This window comes from Protopterus annectens, chromosome 14.part0 (genome assembly GCF_019279795.1).
Source record: "Protopterus annectens isolate FY-2018-M chromosome 14.part0, PAN1.0, whole genome shotgun sequence".
NCBI classification, from domain to species: domain Eukaryota; kingdom Metazoa; phylum Chordata; order Ceratodontiformes; family Protopteridae; genus Protopterus; species Protopterus annectens.
In genome coordinates this window covers 930,272,548-930,295,991 of record NC_056748.1, presented here as the reverse complement: position 1 = coordinate 930,295,991, position 23,444 = coordinate 930,272,548, and the positions used below count along the sequence as shown (strand labels likewise).

The following is a 23,444-nucleotide window of genomic DNA, read 5'->3' as shown; positions in this document are numbered from 1 at the left end:
ATTTACCTACTATATGAATCTGAGCTAGTCAATCAACTAGACAGTCAGAGCAATCTGTAAATTGGCCTAGACTCGTCAATGTTCTCCTGGACTGAATACCTAGTAACCACCTATGAACCTATAAGCCTACTGTCAGTGATAATAAACATAGTGGTGTGGTGGTGGTACATTTCTTGGAAGCAAATGTATCTATACTATCCTGGTTGAGGGAAAGTTCTAACAGTTCAGTTGATACGTTAAAAAGGCATCTGTTATAATTATCAGCAGATGATTTAAGAGACTATCTTTGCTTGGATATAAAAATGAGTTTATTTTCTCTTCCATTCTATGTTATCATTTTTTTTGCTCCAACATTCCTGTACTTGGGAGCGCATATGCACTACCTCCAGCACATGCTGTGACATTAAATATAATGCTCTGCACTGAAACAGAATGACTAGCTCCTCATCCTGACAGCCTGTTCCAGCCATGGTGCAAGTACATATCTTGAAAATTAGTGAAACACAGTGAAGATTTCACATCTGCACTGTCAACAAGTAAACCATAAGTAGTTATTTACCCAGTTTATGGGGGATTCAAACAAAAGCTGCTGGGTTGACTGGCTGTCCAAGCAAAAGGGCCAGTGTTAAGGTACTTTGAAGCCACCAAAGTGGGACACAATCCTGCTTTCCAAAATGTTATGTGGACAAAAATGGCTGAATCATGCACTCTCTGAAAGGAATATCTCTGGCCAAAATTACACATCTCTGGCAGGACAGAACCACCTGCAAAGTAACTGAGCGAGCGTCTATATTACTACATTGAAAGCTTAGATTGTTGAAGGTATAAACATTGACACCCAAGCATCGAAACCTAAAAATTGTGAATGGCCATTCTTTCCACGGGAAAGAATTTGCTAAGCCTTCACGAAATAAAATAAACTTCTAAACACCAATGTGGGGGGCCGTGTCCCCCACCACCCCAACTAAATATACCAACTCCAAAATTGCTCTACATTGGGGAAAGGGCAAATCCCTGATAACGGCCAAGCAAATTCTTTCCCGAGGAAAGAATTTGCATATGTGGCCATTTGCGATTTTAAAGTTTCGACGCTTAGGTGTCGATAATTAGGCATTCGACAAACTAAGCTGTCGAACATCTAATAGGAACTCACTGAGCGATACTAGTACCATTTCTCCAAAAATGAGAACATCGGTTTAGTAGGTTTAGATTTTAGAGGACTGCCTACCAGAAATGCATCTTGTCATTTAAAAGAAAATAAGTCTGGTTGTCAAAGCCTAACAAGGACCCCTAGTGTATCTATCCCTTAGATATAATCTACTGATGCCAGTAGGTCTAGAAATGGAACTCTCACCAGATGCTCCACGTGCTGTTCTTGAATCTAAGTTAATCGTTTAAGGAACGGAAAATACGTATTCATTTTACTATCATCGTTTACACTGCCATGATTAGGTATGTGGTAAGTTCCCAAAGAGCTGTCACTTTGCAGCAGGGAAGCATTATAACCGGTAAGCACTGAATTCATACTTGAAACCACAGAAATCTCCAGTGGAGCTTAAGCATCAGCATGAGAAAATATGCATCCTTCAAATCCAGAGTCAACACCCATGACTCTAGAACTAGGAGGAGGTATGAGTCACTATTCTGAAACACTGTACCCAGTGAAATTAAAGTATGACAGAATTAAGATGGGCCTCCATAAGCCTTCTGTTTTAGAATCCATAAATAAATATATAACTGCACCTTTGCAGATATAAGGGACCTTGCTATCACCTCTTTCCATTCCACTGACCTAACAAAGATGTTTCTCTAACTACTAGGCTCTGGAAATGTGCTTGGAATTCAAAAACACTGTAGCTTTTTATGGATGCAAGATAGCGTTTCTTAACATAAAACATTCGGATTGCATATGTTTGGGAAGAAATCACCCCAGCTGCTGTGAAAACTGGCTATATATTTTTAATTTGCTCAGTATTCGACGATTGACCTTTTGTCATCAAATGTGTAAAACTTAGCATCCTTATTTTCAGTTATGTGAACATAAAGCAGCTACTCCTGTAAATAATTTGCCATAATCAAGTTTGACCACAGAGTTTCTTAACTAGCCCCTCATTCCTAACTAAATTAGTACTTTTGAGCAGGTCTATTTCATTTTGTCAAAAACACAAACCATTGAACACCTATTTATTGAGCTCAAGAAATCAAAAGCTAAATTCAGTGAATGATCACTTCCATGCATTTTTTCCCTGGGAAACTAAGAAGTGGACCAACTTAGCGACTGTCATAATAACCACATAATTTAAAACCCCAAGTGGGGGCTGCACCCCCACATAACCCAAACTAAATGTACCAACTCAGAGATTGCACTATAGTGGGGAAAAGGGCAAATTCTCAATGATGGCTAATTAGTTAGTGTCCCCTCGCAAAACAACTTGCAGAAGAGATCATTTGTTGAATTTAGCTTTCAATTCATTGAGTTTGATAAATAGGGATTCGATGGTTTGTGCTTTCAAGAAAATGAAGTCCACCCCTTTTGAACTCAGTCTGAAACTCTCTGCAGTAAGAGAACTTGTCCTCATACTTTCTACATCATTTTCTGTCAGAGATACCACTCTCAACATAGGTTCCAATCTATAGTATTTATCAATGAAATGGTCACACCAACAGTGCTCCTATTACACCTCTTGATCTCATTGTAGACAACTATTTTCATATGGGAAAAAAAATAAAAGTATGTCACCAAAGTAAAAAAAAAAAATCACACACACACACATTAAAATATCTCTTAGAAGCAGAGAAACATCTTTTTGTCAATGAAAATAAAGGCTTCTGAGAAACATTCCATACAAGCACAAAGTGACTGTATTACCGAAGCATCTTAAACTGACATTATATTAAAGCTCATTAGGAGCTGTATTTTTATAATATGCCACAGATAAAAGCTTCCCAAAATTAAAAAGCAAAACCATACCCATGGAACATGTATAAATGAAAAATACTGGTTAACAGACAGAAAAAAAAACATTCTTGGTAAAATATGCAAATCTTACTATTCTACGTTCAGAATGACTCATGGTAGGAAGTCTTTTCTCACTAATTTTAACTGCTACTACAGATATAGAATAATTTTACAAAGATATTAGGCTAATAATTAAATGCCAGCACTGCTTAAGGTCATATACTACAGTTATACTTTTTTCATTGATAGTATAATAATGTAAAACAAAAAAAGAAACTAGTGCCAAACCAGTCTCAGCTTTCAGAGCTTGAGGCATCCCAGAGAAAATAGATGATTTTAGTCCAGCATCTTAGAAAATCTGAGCAAGTTATCCATAGCTTTTAATCTCTTACCTCCAGAATCAGGGACAAATCCAGAAATTATCAGGAACAATCAGGTATGCTATTTAAAATAGCAGCACTGCTACCTGGAGAAGTTGAAAGAATAAAATAATGTGAATTAACATAAATTTATTTTACTTCAGAATATGAAAAACATGAATTATTGTCAATATTTCTTAAATTTAATCTATCTTTTCTCAAAAAAATCTAAATTTTTAGGAGGAATTAGGATGGACAATGCACAATTCTGAATCAAAATATGGAACATCCCCTAAAAATCTACATGAGCATACTGAAAGGCTATTACTTAAAAAAGACTGGAATGGATGGAAGGATTTCTAGGGTACTCTATGTCTAGAACTCTCCAATTCTGTGTGCAAAAATCAGTTTCTATTCCATGCAAACAGATTTTAAGTTAGAGTTCTTTCTTTTCAAAAATAATACTATTCACATTACCTTGTCTGTCTTAAACAGTCTGTTTGCAACCTTACATTGTCAGTTCTTTGTAAACATGGGCTGGATTCAGAAAAATCTGATGTATAATGGTTAGTGAGCTTGCACTATAAATGGCCATGAGCAGGGTAGGTGCAGTTTGAAAAACCCAGCTACAAAACTTGCCTAGGCCAAATAATGCATTTGGCCATGTTATATACTAATGACCTTACAGTGATGTGCCGCATAGGGTAATGAGGCAAACCAAGATGGGATAGGATGGTAGAGTAATTCAGAAAGGTTTAAATTTCAGGCAGTAGTAATGAGCTTGCCTCAGATTTGAGCATGGCCATTTGCCTGTGTTCAGATAGTACACATCATGCAAATATGCTTGGTCTAGCTACAACTGTGCTACTATGCATGCTCCTTACAGCTGGAGGCTCTTGAGGAAGAGCTGTACCTCGTTACAGTATAAAGCTGATGCCTGGAATAGTTTGGTCAAGACTACCACCAGTGATGCTGGCATCTCATGAATGGAGGAATAGTGTCATCATCACTACTTCAGTACTGTACCATCTTTTAGCTAAACAAATATAACCTACCACTGCATGTCAGCATACAATTTCTCATTATGACCTGTTTATATCTCTAGCCCTGCAGAAATTGAAAGGAACAAGGAGATGCACAGAAGCAGACTAGAGTGCCTAAGAGAGCACCAGGCTGAGTATATATGGTGTCATGAAAAATGTCTCTTTTGGCACTGTAACAGTTGTAGCCATTTGAAATAATTCTGTACAAGTTTTAGAAAACAGTAGCACATCTGTCAGTATAGACATATGTCAAGGGGAGTAGTATGGTTGTGCAATGTTAGAAGTGCATTTCTACATGCTTCTTTCTTTTCTAATTTCTCCAAAACTTTTGGGTTTCTAATACCATTACTGGAGTGGACCCATTTCTAAGTCAAACTATGATTAAAGTTCATGAAATTAGTATTGTTTCAATCTTTGATGTCAGCCAAAAGTACTCTTCGCAGTACCCACAATGTGCCCCGTAATGACTCCTTCTGCAATTCCTATGGGGTTACACGGACTGGTAACATATCTAAATATGATTGTAAATTCTTTCCTGGATAGATCATCAAGTGGCTCATCATAAGTTTATATGGACTGAGATGGTTAGAATGGTTGTAGGTTCAAACTCCCCCGCAAAAAAAATTGTTGTCATGGCAAAGTATACTTTTCGGCTCAGCAACATCAGTGTATCACTGCAAGGTCCGTATATGTAATATCCGTAACTAGTAGCAGCTTGCCTGCATGTCATAATATACAATAGAATAAACTGACTCCTGTCTATCATTTGTGCTGCAGCGTACTCATCACTGTCTATCACTTGTGTTGCAGCATACTCATCACTATCACTTGTACTGCAGCATACTCATCACTGTCTATCACTTGTGCGGCAGCATACTCATCACTGTCTACCACTTGTGCTGTAGCATACTCATCACTATCACCTGTGCTGCAGCATACTCATCACTATTGTGAAGACTGGTAGAAATGGGTAAAGGCTGCCAGCCTAGCCAAATAGAATTTTATAGATAATTCTATCATTTGGAAATATCAATGCAAGATACAGGCTGGTTTTCTTAAATGAAAAAAATAGGCTGCTAAATGTTGAACTTCAACAATGTGGCAACATTGCCCTCTGCTGTAAAGAAAACTAAGTCAAGCATTTCACATCTGTTTTTGAAATTAAAATTATGTCTTGTATGTCCTTTGATCTCCAGAGTTCAGAACCATTTGGTCTGGGCTAGCACATTCTTTCTATTGTTTTAACTTAAGAAACAATTACGAGAGTGTACATGTGAAATGTCTTTTATTGTTGTAGCTTCCTAAGCAGGTATTAGCTTGCTAAATAATGTAGCCTGTTGGCCTGGGAACCCCAGGCTAAGCGTCAAAAATGACATAATGTGTATACTGGGGTGTGAAAAGTGATGTAATCTGGGAGGGCCCAGCAGAAATGTTTGTTAGTGATTTTAAAAACTATTGCTCAGAGAGAGACTGTAAGCATTTTTATCGGAACATCCAACTCAGCACTGCCCTATGCTCTATGTAAGTAAGCTATTTTAGAAGTGTGTTTTCTTGTAGAAGTAGCTAGGAATTAGAAAGTTTAGACTAGGTGTTTTTTTTGTGATGTCAGAACTGTACTACTGATTTGCGCGGGTATGCCCTTCGCTCAACCACAGTTAGCAGATATGACATTGAAAAGCATATAAGATCTACATACGCAAATTAAGCAAAGTAGCAATAGCGTAGCAGTAGAGACATCGCCCAAAGAATAGGCAGTCACGGTTCGAGTCCCACAACATCCCCCTCCATTTTTCTTTAAATAAGCATGAAACAATTCTCTGATATATATAAATTGAATTTAAGTAAAATGTAATGAAATGGCCCATGTATTTGTGAACAAAACCTATATTATGTATATATAAAAAGGATCATAATTGCCCATAGCTTAGCAGCGCTTTAACAAGCTTAATATGAGTGCCCGTAGCTAAGCAGCACTGTACCTAGCTTAATATGAGTGCCCGTAGCCAAGCAGTGCTTTACCCAGCTTAAAATGAGTGCCCATAGCCAAACAGCGCTGAACCCAGCTTAATATGACTGCACATAACTAAATAACGCTTTACCCAGTGTAAGCCGTTTGCACAGAGCTGCGCAGTGCGCCAACCAGCTTACCGTCGGGCAACATTGGGCAACGTGTAGCAAAGTCGCCTTTACACAGACACACCTCCTAGCCTGTCTAGACAGTAGTAAAATAAAAAAGCAATGACAAGGGTCGAACCTGGGATACTGTGCACCATAGTCAAAGTACTGAACCACTAAGCCATGACACTTGTACCTAGAAATCCAGTATTACCATACATATAGGAATGAATGAACATATAACCATGACAAAGCAGGTTTGCTCTTAGCTGAGAAATTTCCAAAACGGCCAATCACAAATAAGTGCGGGAAAACCGGCATATATAAGCTCCATAGGTGGGAATACACACCATAACTGATTGTGGTACCCATTTGCAGTCAGGATGGCAGGTGTCAGAGAGGGAAATCGCTTTAGAGCGCAAAGGTGGGGCATTGAGGAGTCCAAATATATGGTTTGGCTCCTAGTCCATCATCATGAAGGCAAACTCATGCAGGGCCAGGTTTAATGGGGTACGTATAAGGCAGAGGCATGGAACCAGTTGGCACATGATCTCACCAGTGCCACAGGCATTCCGAGGACTGGTGAACAGGTCCGTCACCACCATGCGGACCTGAAGCGACGAAAGGAGGACCAACTGAAGTGATGGATCCAGGAGGCCCGTCAAATGCCCAATGCCCCACTACTGAGTAAGTATACATGTAATTAAGTATGCAAGAAATGCTATCCTAGCCTATAGTATGGATAGGTATGTTCCAATATCCCTTAATTTATATTACAGCTGCAGGTGTTTGTTCCGCGAATCAGCAAGCCTATGATGAAAGGCTGGTAAGGCTGCGCCACCAGGGAGGTTAGTAATTATTCAGCTGGTATAATTATAGAATATAAGTGAGACAGCCTGTAAAAGAGTTCAGTGTTGTAACCCAGTAATAAAGGTCAAATAAGCCTAGAATAAAGCTTCTGCTAGTATTCTAAGATCAGATAAGTGATGCGGCCTGAAAAGGAGTACTGTAATCCATTAATAAAGAGTAAACAAGTCTCAAATAGAGTTCCCACCTGTATTGTAATATCAGATAACTGCTTCAGCCTGAAAATGATTGTTCTAATCTATCAATAAAGGACAGACAAGTATTGAATACATCCTTGTATATACTGTCATATAAAATAAGTGAGTCAGCTGGAAAGGATTGTTGTCACCCAGTAATAAATGTTAATAAAGCCTAGAATTAAGTACCATCCTGAAATGTAAATATAAAATAAGTGAGAGAGTGTGAGAAAGACCTTGAAGTCTGTAATAAAGGTATACTGCATGCATGACATAATGAAATGAATGAGACAGCCACAATCAAAGAGTGAAATGTTTTAATAAAGTACAATACCTGGACTGTGTCCTTCCCACATTTCGGATATGTTGTTGTACCCTTGCATTATGGAGATAGTATGATTGTATGAAATGCTGAATATCCACAGTTGCCTAGGCCCATATAAACTGGCTGATGGGAATGCCTGTATGTCAGAAGAATATGTATAGTCCTCAACTGTGTCGTGTATAGTATTTACCTGTTAATCCGTTACATGAGCAGCTTGTGCTTGTGATCCCACAAATGTCAGTGTGCTGCTAGAACTGTACGTAACTGTTCAAATGTAACAGGATGAATACAAATGGAATGTATATTAATGTAGCAGTAACATCTCCATCACCATTTGTAAGGTTACACACAGGAAACTGTACTAATACATGTAGGGGATATATATATATATGCATCTAGTAGGAATGTATAGTATATGTATAGGTATTTTAAGTTGTTAATGCAATATATTACCACCCTACCTTATGTTCACAAATGATGCTATTCCACTCCAAACTGGGTATGTGTATTCACAATTAATTCTTATGGACATTTGTCCTTTTGGTTTATACATATCTGCATGTATGTTGATGCATGTGCCCTGTTCACATATCCAAACCTGATGGTCTGTTGCCACCAATCAACCCTGCATGCTGTTGGAATGTCCACTGTTGTCTTAAATATGCATGTGTTATGCTTGCTGTTCAACTTTTGGAATCCATGTGTGTTTGGTGGATAGGAATACTAATGCATGCTGTTACAACTAATTTGGAATGGTGTTGTTTGTTACTAACCCAAAATGCCATTAAATACTGCTAAACATAGGACAACTGGGAAAGCAGGTGCCAGCGGGCCCACCTCTCCCACCTCAGCTGGCGAGTGTACCTGGCACCAGTGCCCAGGCCGGGACCTCCTCCTCCGGTGGCCCTGTGCCACCTTCAGGTGGAAGCGCTGCAGGGGATGGGGCTCGCCCCCCCCCTGCAAGCGTGGCCAGAGGAGAGCCTCCACTCACCCTCCAAAGGGTACGGTCTGTGGTGCGTAGTGAGATCACACGTTCCGTGACTGATCCCCTATGCCAGCTTGAGGCGAGAGTGGCGCAACTCATGGGTGTGCCTGCCCATCCTATCCAGCCCCCAGCACAGCCCCGGCCTGGGCTGTGAAGGTGCAGTGGTAACTGCCCATGGGTGGGGATCAGAGTTCCACTGTTGCCATCTGTGGGCTCATGGACTTGCGATATCCAAACATCCGTCCCCGTCAATTGTGTTTACCCCCCACATGTCATACTCCGCCCCTGTATGCGTCTTGTTTGTCTTGTCTGTTAACCTCCCCAACCTACCTCCCCAAATATACTTACTTCCTGTACCTCACATTCCACTCTCACCTGAAAAAAAAAAAAAGGGCACTCTGTTCCCACAAAAAAATTACGCCCTATACATAGTTGCCCATTTCGCACACATGTCTGCTGGACATGTAAACTGATAATTACAATTGGTTCTACAACATACTTTGTTGTCCTCACTCCTCTCTCAGGGGTGGAAGGTTTCAAATCTCACTCTAAATTTCTAACATATGCACAGCTGTTGCTGGTAAAGAATTGGGCAGCTATGGGCCTTCCCTACATCCTTCCTGCACATCCCGAGCTTGTTTTCCTACTGTCCTACCCTCTTTGTGCCCCCTTTTTCACCAATTTCTTATTTCCCCATTTTCTTTTCTTTAAAAGAAAATAGCGCGGGTGTTAGCGGAAGTAAGCACTTTTAAGCAGTGTAAGCGTGTGTGCGCTTAGCTAAGCATAGATAAGCGTAGCTAAGCGTTGCGCAAACTCGCGCAAACCTGCTTACAACTGCTTAAAAGTGCCTTAGTCACTCTGTATGACAAGGCCTGTAGTCTGCTCATCAGCAAAATAAAATACCCCTGTCAGTCTCAAACCCCACACCTTGGACTCACCAGTCTGCATGACATATCACTAAGCCACAGCAGATATACAATAACTTGGTGCTGCAATAAATATAACATGCATTAAAAGGAGTGAATGTAAAGGGAAAATATGAAAGCCAGAGCTATACATTTCAAGACAGAAATATAACATGCATTAAAAGGAGTGAATGTAAAGGGGAAATACGAAAGCCAGAGCAATACATTTCAAGAAAGAAATGTAACATGCATTACAAGGAGTGAATGTAAAGGGAAACTATGAAAGCCAGAGCAATACACTTCAAGACAGACAGAAATATAACATGCATTAAAAGGAGTGAATGTAAAGGGAAAATACGAAAGCCAGAGCAATACATTACAAGACAGAAATATAACATGCACTAAAAGGAGTGAATGTAAAGGGGAAATATGAAAGCCAGAGCATTACATTGCAAGAAAGAAATGTAACATGCATTACAAGGACTGAATGTAAAGGGAAAATACGAAAGTCAGAGCAATACATTGGAATAACCACTGTTGTATGCTAGTTAATTTCCTAATTCCAAAACAAAGTACATACTCCCATGTATCCAGTATTAGCATTAGGAGGTGTGAGTAAACTGACACACTGAGAAGAGTGTACTGGAAGAAGCAACATTCAGGTTTCAGTACAACATGCATTTCACTGTCTACAACCCAGCTTCAGATATGAGACATATACCAACATTCTGACTCACACAACAGTGTCCACAGCAAACAAGCATGGTCCCCACCTTGCAAAACTGAAAGGCCTACGCCTACCTAACCTATCATTTTATAGCAGTGCCCTGAAATCACAGTGAGAACTGCAATTAGCACACAGCAGGCTGCATGCAATTACTAAATGGTGGGCACTAACTGGTGCAGAGGCCATCACATGTACATGTGCAGATGCCTACAAAAGCAGCCTGTACTTTCTGTCCACACATGCAATTATATCATTGCAGCATATGGAGAGAGAGAGCAAGCAAGCAAGCGAGACAGACAAAAAAATAATCAAAAAAAACAAACAGAGGTGTTTGTAGACACCAAAAAAAAAATATTTAAAAAGAAAAATAAACGTCAACAGCTACAACAGACAGAGGTAAGAAATACAAAGGTAAGGTATGTAACAGATATGTATTTGGAGGGATGCGAATGATGTGTATGAAGGGTACTGTACATACTGTGAAACCTCCATATGTGTGTGCAGTCTATGTAGGTTGTAGTGTGTGGCATTGAAAACAGCAAGCAGTGCAGGTGTATGTCATGTGGTGGTTAAATGCTGTGGGACTGAGACAGTGAGGCCTGCTACAGCTATATGGCCCAAGGACAGCAAAATGCATTCTACACAACACTGTGCAATATTTTTACAAAATTGTATGTCTCACAACTGTTTAATGATTCATATTCCCAACATGAAAGGTGGCCAGTATATGTGCCTATATGTGCATGTATATGTACAGCAATGGATGTTTACAAGTATGTGTATGTATATACCTTTATATATATATATATATATATATATATATATATATATATATATATATATATATATATATATATATATATATACAGAGAGAGAGTGATATATATATGTATATATATATATATATATATATATATATATAGATATGTAGATATATAGATATATAGATATGTAGATATATAGATATATGCAGATATATAGCTATATACATATATAAATATATGTAGAGATATATAGATATATACAGATATATCTAGATATATCTGGATATATAGGTATGTATATATATATATATATATATATATATATATATGTATATATGTATGTGGAGAGATATGTATATATATATATATGTATATATATATGTGTATATATATATATATATATATATATATATATATATATGTGTGTGTATATGTATATATATATATATATATATGTGTATGTATATATGTGTGTGTATATATATATATATATATACATATATAGGGAGAGAGAGAGAGTCAGAGAGGGAGACACGGGATCAGACGTACTGCAACAGGTGCCTGGTGACCAACGCATTGACTGAACACCAGTGTTGATATTGCAGTACCATACCCCATTCCAAAACACATTACACACTAACTACCAGATAGGTGGTTGCCTGCCCAACACTGAAGGTGTCAGAAGGGAACATGGGACATGGTGTACAGTAGCCTCCCCTCTGATAATCACAGTTACACACTAGTCTTGTAATCCCTCTACGTGGTATGTGTCATCACAAAAGGTGTGCCATCTAGGGAAATATAGGTCAGTGTACCCCCTACTCCTCACAATGCCCCATGTGGTGTGTACCTCACATGAAAACCACAGCAAGTGGAAAGGCCGCAGACATACCTAACAAAGAGTGACACTGCCCCAAACACATGCCCTATGCAGACTGACTCACAAAACCACATCTAGAGTGCATTGCATACATCGTACAGAGAGGTTACCACTGCCAGACATACAGAGGTATGTCACACCCATAGCAGTTTGCCAACCACCATGACAACACCTCACAATCCCTCTGGGCTACATGACCTAGGGCCCTAATCCATGTCAACGCACTGAACAGCATTTGCTGGAGGTACAGGTAAACATGGCTCATCATTAGTAGATGTCATACATACCCCTGATGAATGTTATGGAGATAGGTAATATGCCCTGTGAGTCACCTCTGTGTATCAGTTTGACAGGAGCAAGTGTAATCACATTACATGTGTGTCAAATGGCAGGGTAGCATATGGCTAGGCTGCTGTAGGCCCTGGCCCAATAGTGTAGTACCTACCTATGACACAATATGAACACACATGTACTCAGTGCAATACCACCTATGTGAGGTGGAATGAGTGTGATACTGACTGTGTGCAAGGTCTGTAAAGGTGTGATAGCTTAGCGTGAGGTTGTTTGTCATGGTAGTTTGTGTCCTAGGTGTGAGGGCAGAGAAAGATGTGTCAGTTATTGGGATGCAGACATAGCAGGATGGCATATGTTGTGACCTAGTACCTTGTGTACAACTGTGGTGTCCCATTGTAGGCTGTAGCAATACATGTATGCTCAGTAAGTGGTACTGCTGGTAAATCCAGGTCACATATGAACTGTTCTACTACCTGAAGCTGTAGGCCTAAACACCACAGTATGGTGTATGTTCACATTCCCTGGTATCACTGTCTTGTGTGTTTCCTGTAGTCTGCACAGATTACATTCCTCAGGCATAGGTATCTGTAAGTAGGGGCACACAGTACTATAAGGTACACAGGTAATGCTCATCTGTGTTGGCATACATTTGTGTGTTGTATGTTTGACTAATGTGTGTGTAATGATGCCTGTACCATGGCCGCAATCACATGTGTGTTACAGGGTATGTGTGTGTACCTAGCAACATGTATACTCTGTTACAGCAGTATGCCAGCTATATTAACAACCATGCACATATGTTAGGTAGGGGTATGGCATCAAAGACTAGGGTGGTTTTCTGTTAATACTGTAACTGTACATTACATTCATTGCATTGGATGACAATATTCATCATGCATTAGCTTGATATATACCCCCAGTGTGAGGTTGTGCATTGTATCCAATACAGTGTGTCAAGTACTGGTGTATACTGGTTTGTTGTATGGAGTGAGGCAGCCACTGTCAGGCAGTTGTGGGCTGAGCACTGATAAGTGGTACTGAAGGTGTGTATCCTCTGATAGACAGACAGATGCTATATCTGGCAGTTAAGTGATATCTGTACTTCATAATGTTAAATGTGCCACATGACTTGCTCACACATATTGTTTAATTGTCTTCCAGGGTTATGGCTCATCACCACAATCCTGTGTATACAGCTGCAGAGGAGGAGGTCATACAGGCCAGCCTGTATCAAAACTATGCACGGCATTTTTCCAGGGCCAGCCAGCACCAGCATGAGTGCACTGCACTGTGGGAAGATCTTGTTCGCCGGGTAAATGACATAGGCATGCATAGCCGGACATATGAGCAGGTACGCCATCACTGCAGTGATTTAATCAGACATGTCCGGCAGCGTGCATCTGATATCCATAGGCAACAGCTTGTCACAGGTGGTGGGGCGCCCATACATCCCCCCCTCACCAGAGTGGAGGAGCTGCTCCTAAGCGTGGTGGCTCCTGGCCTACAGCAGCAGCAACATCATGCATGTGTCATCATGGAGGCCGGAGCTACCCAGCAGGATGACATGGAGCGTGCAGGTAATATGCCCTAGCTGTAGACTACTGTTACCTGTATTGTTAGAATATGCTTATGTGAGATGTGTACTGTGTGTTTAGCAGTTGTGCTGCCTCTCGTGTGCAATACTGATATTTAGAATAGTATCTCCACACCTGTGACTGTTGACTGTTGTTCCACTGTAGATTAGCGCACTCACTCACGGCAGCAATGCCACAGTTGTGGCCACTGATAAACTGTGTCATATTCTTGTAGGTCCCTCTGGTGTGACAGCAGGGCAGACGGTACATGCTGGTGAGTGTGTTAACACTTTAATAATGGTAATGAAATGTGCATGTCATAGGTGAGGTGTAGGCCATGTACACATAACACACCTATGCATAATGCATGCTGTCCATGTTTGCTGTGAGACATTAATCATCACATTAAAGTCAGTAGCTGCCTCAAGCACATACACTGCATAGTGCAGTAGACACAAGTGTGGCAGCACTGTACTGCACCTTAGATATGCATAGTTGCTACAGCTGTACACAACAGAACACGTTTATCATATGCAGTACATGAAAACATGCTATACTCATAGCAGTCATTACTTTGCACCTCAATGTTGCGCGTGTGCAAACATATGCACCTATACACAATATGCATAGCATGTTGTGTGTGTGCTTACATATGCCAGTATACACAATATACACAGAAGTTGCCATCCAAACAAAGTGTCACATATATGTCCTGGAATGGTAGTGGGTGTATAGGTCACTTGACACACATTGGGTTGTGTCCATGTCCAAATTGTGTTCCAGGGTGTAGCCAATCACTGAACAATGACACAGTTGCAACAAAGCCATGTATACTGCCATTACATTGGGGCATCTGCACTAGCACTGTATGGTCTTGTGCAACACATATTCTGCATGCTGACACGTGTGTGGTGACTGTTTACCTTGTGATACTGACACCCACCTTCACCCACTATACAGTATGTGTTGGATTGCTGGTGTGTTTGTGTGTGTGTGTGTGTGTGTGTGTGTGTGTGTGTGTGTGTGTATGTGCTGTAGTGAGGAGTGTATTACTGTTCATGTGTGCATGTGTGCATGTGTTCATGTGTTCATGTGTGCAGGTGTGCATGTATGCATGTGTGCATGTGTTCATGTGTATACCATAAAGTGTGTTTCCTGTCTTCTTCTCACAGGTGCTGAGTTAGGGCTGGCCGAATGCAGCAGGGAACCTGAAGCCACTGCCATGAATAGTGCTGATGATGAGACATGTATTTTGACACAGGGAGGTTTGACAGGGTCTGTCGTTGGTCCACCAATCAATAGTACACAGCGTTCAATCCCATCTATGCGCACACTCATACTGCCAATACATCCTTCACCACCAATGGCCATAGGCGAGGGACAGCATACAGTTGGCACTGACCAGGAGAGTGTGGTACCCATGGCACTTGCATCCCCTCACAGCAGCCATAGCCATATTCCTGGAATGGTACCACATAGGCGGAGGTCCAGGGGTCTCGGGGGAGCACTGCTGGTCGTATTGCCCCTGGCAGGCGTGCCCTCACTGGTCTGATGACATCCAGTATGTTCTGGGCTGTAATGCAGGCTCAGGCACATATGGAACGGTACACCAGGCAGGGACTTAGGGTGCAGAGGGCACATTACACCGCTATCAATGACAGCATCCGTGACCTTGCCGGTGCCATCCGGACTTACACCGAGGTCATTGATAGACGTTGGAGGGAGACAATAGATGCCCTCCACAATATGTCATCCATGAGCCAGGACCATGCAAGATGGTTGCGATGTCAACGCAGACGCATAACAGCAACAGCTGGCAGTGGTCGTGGACGGCCCCTGGGACACAGCCACTCCTGTAGTGGTAGTACCAGCCCCAGCAATGCTGGGGCTGGCCTGTCCATTGACCGTCCCAGTAGACCATGTGCACGTGGCTCTGGCCATTCCCAGCAGGGACATGGGTCCAGTCGTCCCACCTCTGCCTCTGAGGACAGTACCCAGTCAGGGTTGGTACCCGATACTGTCCATAGCACCCCTGCCAGGCACAGGTATTGTGTCCATGGCTGGACACAGTAATCTGTACGGTCTAGCAGGTACAGCCTGTGGCTGTCCCACAAACTACTGTATATGGCAGCCACATGGTGGAGCTGTGTGCATGCAGACACACACACATTAACCAAACAACTAGGGCTCACACATACACACACACATTACATCAACATTGGCCCATGCTGTACTGTTGTCCCTCACACACACACACACACACACACACACACACACACACACACACACACACACACACACACGCACACACACACACAGACATGTCGATTGGATGGGTCAATGTCAGGCTCTGGGAAACAACAAAACGCCCTGTGCATATGATGATACCTGTGTCGCCTCCTGTCATCTGTAACATTGATGGAGGAAAAGGCTAACATGGTGCTGATGCATAGGGTGACACTATAGCAATGTAGCAATATTGGCAAGTTGTCAACAGGAAAGTGTAATGACATCCTTGTAGGTAAATCTCAGCAGACATTATTCATCAAAGCCCTGATTGTCAATGTAGCATTGTTTACACCACTGTTACGTCTGACTATGTATTGTCCACCGATGTGCCACTTGGCTGACATGTAATGTGTTGCCAGCATGTGTTAGTGAGTGGACAGTATGTGTGTGATGTGTGCAGTACAGATTAGCAAGTGTACATCTGTGAACATGGTGGGTGCGCACTGTCTGTATGTACGTGCATAGTAGACACGTGGGACATGTGGCATACCCTGTTGTACACATAGTGAACATGTCACAGTATCTTTCAATGGCCAGTATGCATTCTACTACAGTTATGTACTAACATGGGTAGACATGTGTGTATGACATGGGTAGACACCATGCTGTGGGTGATACTGTTAGTATCTGTCAATGATTTGAGGTCTGGTAGTATACATAACCTCAACAGCATGACTATAAGCAATGATTGGATGTTGTCCTGACAAATGACACACAGTCATAGGGAACTCAGTAACAGTTGTATCCTTCCGGTGCTACACTATAACACTAACCAGTGGTAATTACCGCAACCCATTCCTGTGTCCACACCTGTTTGGCATATAGCCCCCTTCGGTACATGCAAACACACTAGGGATGTGTCCATCCACATCTGGTAATGCATGCAGTGGCCTACAATCCATTCCCTGGATGGGACACATATCCTACACAAGGGTATCATACAGACAGATGCCTGTCATGTGATACATGCTGTATAACAGTAAGCCGACTATGGCATAGTCATCCACATGTACTATACTTCCTATCCCGTCAGTACCACAATGGTGGTAGCCATCAACATGTATGTTGGGTACCAATGTGTACATACAGCCTCATGTTATGTCATGTGTCCCTTGGTATCCACATATCCATAGGTATTGTGGAGTCCCAAGGTGTGTCACATGACACATTGGAGGCCTGGATGCATATGCACAAGGCGGTTGTACACCTATGGTTTCCCTTCTCCGTCTGCATTTCTAGGGTGCTGACATCATCAGTCTTTCCAAAGAGGAATGTACATCTGTAGTGTGTTTTCCCAGTCTTCAAAAAGGCCACTCCTTTCATAGAGAATTGCACACACACCCCCACACACACAAACACACACAGTCAGCGTTTGCAGGATTCAAACCCCTACCTAACTAAGTTATGATACTACAGAGAGACGCATTAGCACGGCGAGCTATTTGCTTTACTGGGTGATTTCCCTTCTCCGTCTGTATTTCTAGGGTGCTGACATCATCAGTCTTTCCAAAGAGGAATGTACAGCTATAGTGTGTTTTCCCAGTCTTCAAAAAGGCCACTCCTTTCATAGAGAATTGCACACACATACACACTCCCCCCACACACAAACACACACACACACACACACACACACACACACACACACACACACACACACACTCAGCATTTGCAGGATTCAAACCTCTACCTAACTAGGTTATGATACTAGAGAGAGATGCATTAGCACAGCACGCTATTTGCTTTACTGGGTGGTTTCTCTTCTCTGTCTGTATTTCTAGGGTGCTGACATCATCAGACTGGACATGATAATGTGTGTACACTTTGTTTTATGCCATTCCAGGAATGGTCCATGTGGGTCGTCAGGTGTCAACAGCTGGAACAGGAACTCATAATCCTTACCTTGTGTGATCTGTGGACACATCGACATTCCTTCATATTTCAACACATATTTATGCACAGCTTGTTGGTTTTGTGGCTACTACATGTGTCTGGGATGTTGATAAAGGGCTATTCAAAGTGTATGTTGGCCCTGACTCATGACACATATGTGTGTACATTGCTATATATGACATAGCTGTCAGAGGTGTCATGATTCAAGTCTGGACTCCTTCTCAGCTACTCTTTACAGAACACCAACAAACCTGAGCACTAATCCCTGATATACTCCTTTACACACTTAACACCCTACTGATCCTTTGTCATCTGGCTACAGAGTATGTCATGATGATATCCCGGCATGTCCAGGGGTCGGCTTTGTGTGCACTCTCCAGTCCAGCTGGTGAATATTGTGATGTAGACACAATGTCACGTCTGCCTCATGTACACAGACAAGACTCTCTGCCTCACAACAAACCCAGATATATGTGTGAGATGCACCTATAGAGACAAACAGGGTGCTGAAGTCTCTCAACCCATGACTGGCATAGTCTATCAGGTGTTGAAGATAACCACACACACCACATATCAGTCTCACATATCCTCTGGTGACAGCACTCAAACCACATTATCACACATACACATACTCGAATGCTGTAAATGAACTCTGCCTAAGCAGCAGAGACCTCCACATCAGGCACACACACAACTGCTACCCCACTACAATTCCCACATCTCACATAGTTCACAATGTCAGGGTGCCACATAGTCACTTGCCTTCAGGCTACACAACACACATAATACAGTTGTGATAGGCGACACTTATTGTCAGACACACTGACGTACCACTCACCAGCCCATACAAGGGAATAGTCCCTTTGTGCTGTCTGTCATGTGTCAGGATCTGCCACATAACACATGCAGTCAGGTCACTACAAAGCAAGTACAGGACTGGCACCATCATTGTCCATGCTGGTGTGTAAAACCTCAGATGTTACTCCCTGGACCACATGACATGGTACATGGAGGAACAGTGTCATGATGTAGCCCAGGCCAGTATGACCCTGACCTTCCACCCACCAAGTATGATGTCACAGTATACAGACAAACATATCACGTTTAACACTTGGCTAACAGATTGGTGTCATTCATAGGGGATACAGTGTCTGTCAGCCTGTGGTGACATGTTCAACATGCCACATAGCTTCACTATGGACAGCTTGCACCTATCACCCTTGGACCTTTGAATGCTGGCTAAGGCTCTTGCTACCACCATAGTGCATTTGTTGAGCAGGGCTCAAAAGACAAACCCACCTACATAGACATTACAGGTTAAATAACACTAAGGGTAATGTTGCTCAACACCAGATGTGTTATCCTCCTATTGCGGCCATTCAGGACTACCCTCAGTATGGGGGATAGCAATATATGTGCACTAACAGACGCCTAGTTCAGGGTCACATATGCACACCAGCACTGCCAGGTTATGTTTCATACCATGCTTTCTGACCACAGGACTTGAAACAGACAACACAACTAGGGGGTGTATCCATATACATCACAGATACACACACCTCCGGGTTAGTGGCACTGCATTAAGCATCACAGACCATACATATACAACTACCATTGTTTAAAACTGCCTTTCAGTTTGTTGCCTACTACAGACCACCCTCCCATACTCAAGAACCACACTCGGCTTTCCTGGGAACAGTGGGGGATATGATGGCCTCCACGAACACCATTATATTGGGTGACATCAGATACATGAATATTGACTGGGGATACTACTCAAGCCACAACAACCTCGCCCTACAGTCGCTACAATTTGTACATTCATATGCTATGGCGCAACCAGTCACCACAGCCACAAGGGGAATACATATTGGACATGATCATCACCGACATGGGGACTCTATGTTACACACCAGCAATATACCCCTCATTGGTAAGGTCGGAACATACAGCTATTTCAGTGGACATACATATACACTCCACACACCCATCCTGGGTAGTCTTGGTGAACTTCTGATGAGCCAACATCTCACTTCACCAAAGCAAGGTGGTATCCTTCAGAGACCTTAAGACAGCTGAAATACAGCTCCGACTGCTGAATCCTTTACATACACATTCTATGGACTCCTAGTGGACTGCATGGATTGTGCTACCCCAAATAACAACAAGACTCACTCCTCCAATGGCAGGGGACCTGTCTAGTAGACACCAGCCATTAATGAGCTGTACAATGTCAGGAGGAAGCTACTACATGATAGAGCACAATCTCAGATGGGGAAAGCATCTGTGATCTGTACTAGCAGACAGCTATGCTCACTCATGTACTTATCTAAGGTCTTCTTCTCATGGACAATTGCACCAGACAAGTAGGACTATCACAAGGCCTTCATCTGTTATGTTAGGAACCTGGGTGGACACTCACTGATATGCTGTGAGTTACTGCATACTGACTACACTTACCCTGAACCCACTGGCATAGCCAACATCCTGGCAAACAGGTTCAGTGCAGATGTCTCCCCCCATCCCCCCTAGGGAGCAACTACCCATCCCAATAGAGTGTAACCTCCCTGACACCACACAGTAACAGGTGAGTGCTGCCCTCCCCAAAGCATACATTACAGCATCAATGTGACCAGTTGGTGTCCCGGCCTGCATCTTACATGAGCTTCATGACAGACATAACCCTCACATTACATCACTGTGCAATATTGGAGTTACTACAGGATATGTACCTACGGAATGGCATACAGCGACAGTGTTCCCACTCCACATAGTTGGTGCCAGAATGGAACACAGACAATATTGCCCTATAAGCCTAACTATCCTGTTATGCAAAGCTATGGAGTGTATTGTCATGGGACTCTTACACATATACATCAGGAAACTACAGACACTGTGTCCTACACATTTCAGCATTGTTGTGGGCAGATCTTGCCTCTTGAACATGTTTGTATTCTTTTGACAGTTAACAGGTCCATCAACATAGGGACAGTTGTACACGCAGCCTACCTGAAGCTTGCTAAACCCTTCCACACAATAACCCACTGGGCCATTATGCATTGGCTCACCAGCATCGATATGGACACATATCTCACATGATGGATTGCTACCTGGATCAGAGATAGCACCCACATGGTCAGAATTACAGGTGACATGTCTGACTATGCACCAGTTACACGTGGCATCCCACACAGCTCAGTCCTGGGACCTCTCTTGTTTAGTATATATTTGTCTGACGTACAGGCTACCACAGGGGGAATATGGCTGACCTTGTTCACACTTGACTGCAAACTGGGCGCCATGATCACCTCTCCAGCTGCCACATGCATACTCCAACAGGGTCTCTCAGAGATGGATGACTGGTGCCTGAGCCATGGCCTACAGCTAAATGCCATTAGTTGCATCGTCATCCCCGTTGGGAATAACAACATGCCCACACATTAACACATAGGTAGTACTCCATTACATATGGTAGGTGTTGTTAGGTGATTGGGGACATGACTTGTTCGTACTGTCACCTTTGACATTCACGTTGCCACAGTGGTTGGACAGACCTTCTATATAAGCAACCTTATCCCATATGGTTTCACATCTAGATCGAGTGATGTCATTATGCCCCTATACTAATAACAACCATGCTTGGTTACAATGCTACCTTTGGGGTGTACCTTAACCAACACCTGCAGCAACTGTACTGGCCACAGATACCCAAGCAACAGCCACCCCTCAACAATACCCATGAATCACATATCTCACAAAATCAGTGTGTCTCACAGTCACAGCCCTTAAGGCCAAACAACACACCAAATACAGTTGTTATAGGGGACTCTATTGTCCGGCACACTGACGTCCCACTCAACTGACTGAACAAGGAGAAGGTCACTGTAAGCTGCCTGTCAGGTGGCAGGATCCACCACATAACGCAAGCACTCAGGTCACTCCAAAGCAGGTACAAGTATGACTCTGTCATTGTCCATGCAGGCGTGAATGACATGAGATGTACCTCCCTGGACTACAAGACATAGAGCAGCTCTCTGATCATGTAGCCCAGGCAGGTATGACCCTGACCTTGGGTAGCATCTTGCCCTCACCAAGAATGATGCCAGAGTATACAGACAAAATGATCAGTTTAAACAAATGTCTAAAGTACTGGTGTCATTCAATGGGGATCCAGTGTCTGTCAGCCTAGGATGACATGCCTGACAAGCCACGTTGCTTCGCTAGGGACGGCTTGCACCTGTCACCCTTAGGCTTTCGTATACTGGCCATGCCTCTTGCCACCCCCATAGTGCATTTTTTAGGCGAGGCTCAAAGGACATACACACCTCCACTGACAACCCAAGGATACAAAATCTAGAGATAATGCTACTCAATGCCAGAAGTCTACACCTCAAGATGCACGCACTTGAGGCTCTCCTCAGTATGGAGAATATCGATGTCTGTGCAGTAACAGAAACCTGGTTCAAGGCTCCTGAGAGCACCTCAGCACTACCAGTTTATAACTCATACCATGCGTTTCACATACAAAACTCGGACCGAAGCACAAAAGGAGGGGGTAGTATCTATATTCATCAAAGATACCTACACCTCCAGGTTAGTGGCACTGCACGAATCATCAGAAACCATCCATGTGCAACTAACAGCAGGCCAAACTGCATTTCAGTTTGTAGCCTGCTACAGAACACCCTCCCTATTACAGGAACCCCACTTGGCATTCCTGAGAACACTGGAGAATATCAAGGTCTCTCCTACAACTATGTTATTGGGTGACTTCAACTACCCAAACATTGACTGCAACAACTACTCATGCCCAAACACACTCGCCCAATGGTTCCTTGAAGTTATAAACTGTAATGCAATGGAACAACTGGTCACCACTCCCACAAGAGGGAACAACATATTGGACCTGGTCATCACCAACATGGGGACTCTATGTTCCACACCAGAGGTAAACCCCTCATTGGTAAGATCAGACCCTTAACAAATTTCCATGGACATCCATATCCCATCCCCACCCCCAGCCAAGGAAATCACTGTATAGAATTTCTCAAACGCCAACTTTGCACTTCTCAAGACTGAGGTGGAATCCTTCAAAGCCCACAGGCCAGAGGATAACAGGCCAATCCGCAGAATCCTTTACAAATGCATTCTATGAGCACCTGCAGGAATGCATGGATCACGCTATCCCAAATAAAACAAAGCCTCACTTCTCCAAAAACAGGAGACCTGTTTGGTGGACCCCGGCCATAAATAAGCTATACAACAGAAGGAGGAAGCTCCTACATGACAGAG

At 42.6% G+C, this 23,444-nt stretch overlaps 1 protein-coding gene across 1 annotated transcript in view; it reads right to left on the bottom strand.

Annotated features, from left to right (window-relative positions):
- The window catches only part of LOC122789350, a 196,095-nt gene that overhangs the window by 155,965 nt on the left and 16,686 nt on the right, over window positions 1-23,444 (bottom strand). Inside the window, exon 2 of the mRNA XM_044056730.1 lies at window positions 3,352-3,425. The gene's annotated coding sequence lies outside the window, so the exon portion shown is untranslated. The remainder of the gene's footprint in view (window positions 1-3,351; window positions 3,426-23,444) is intronic.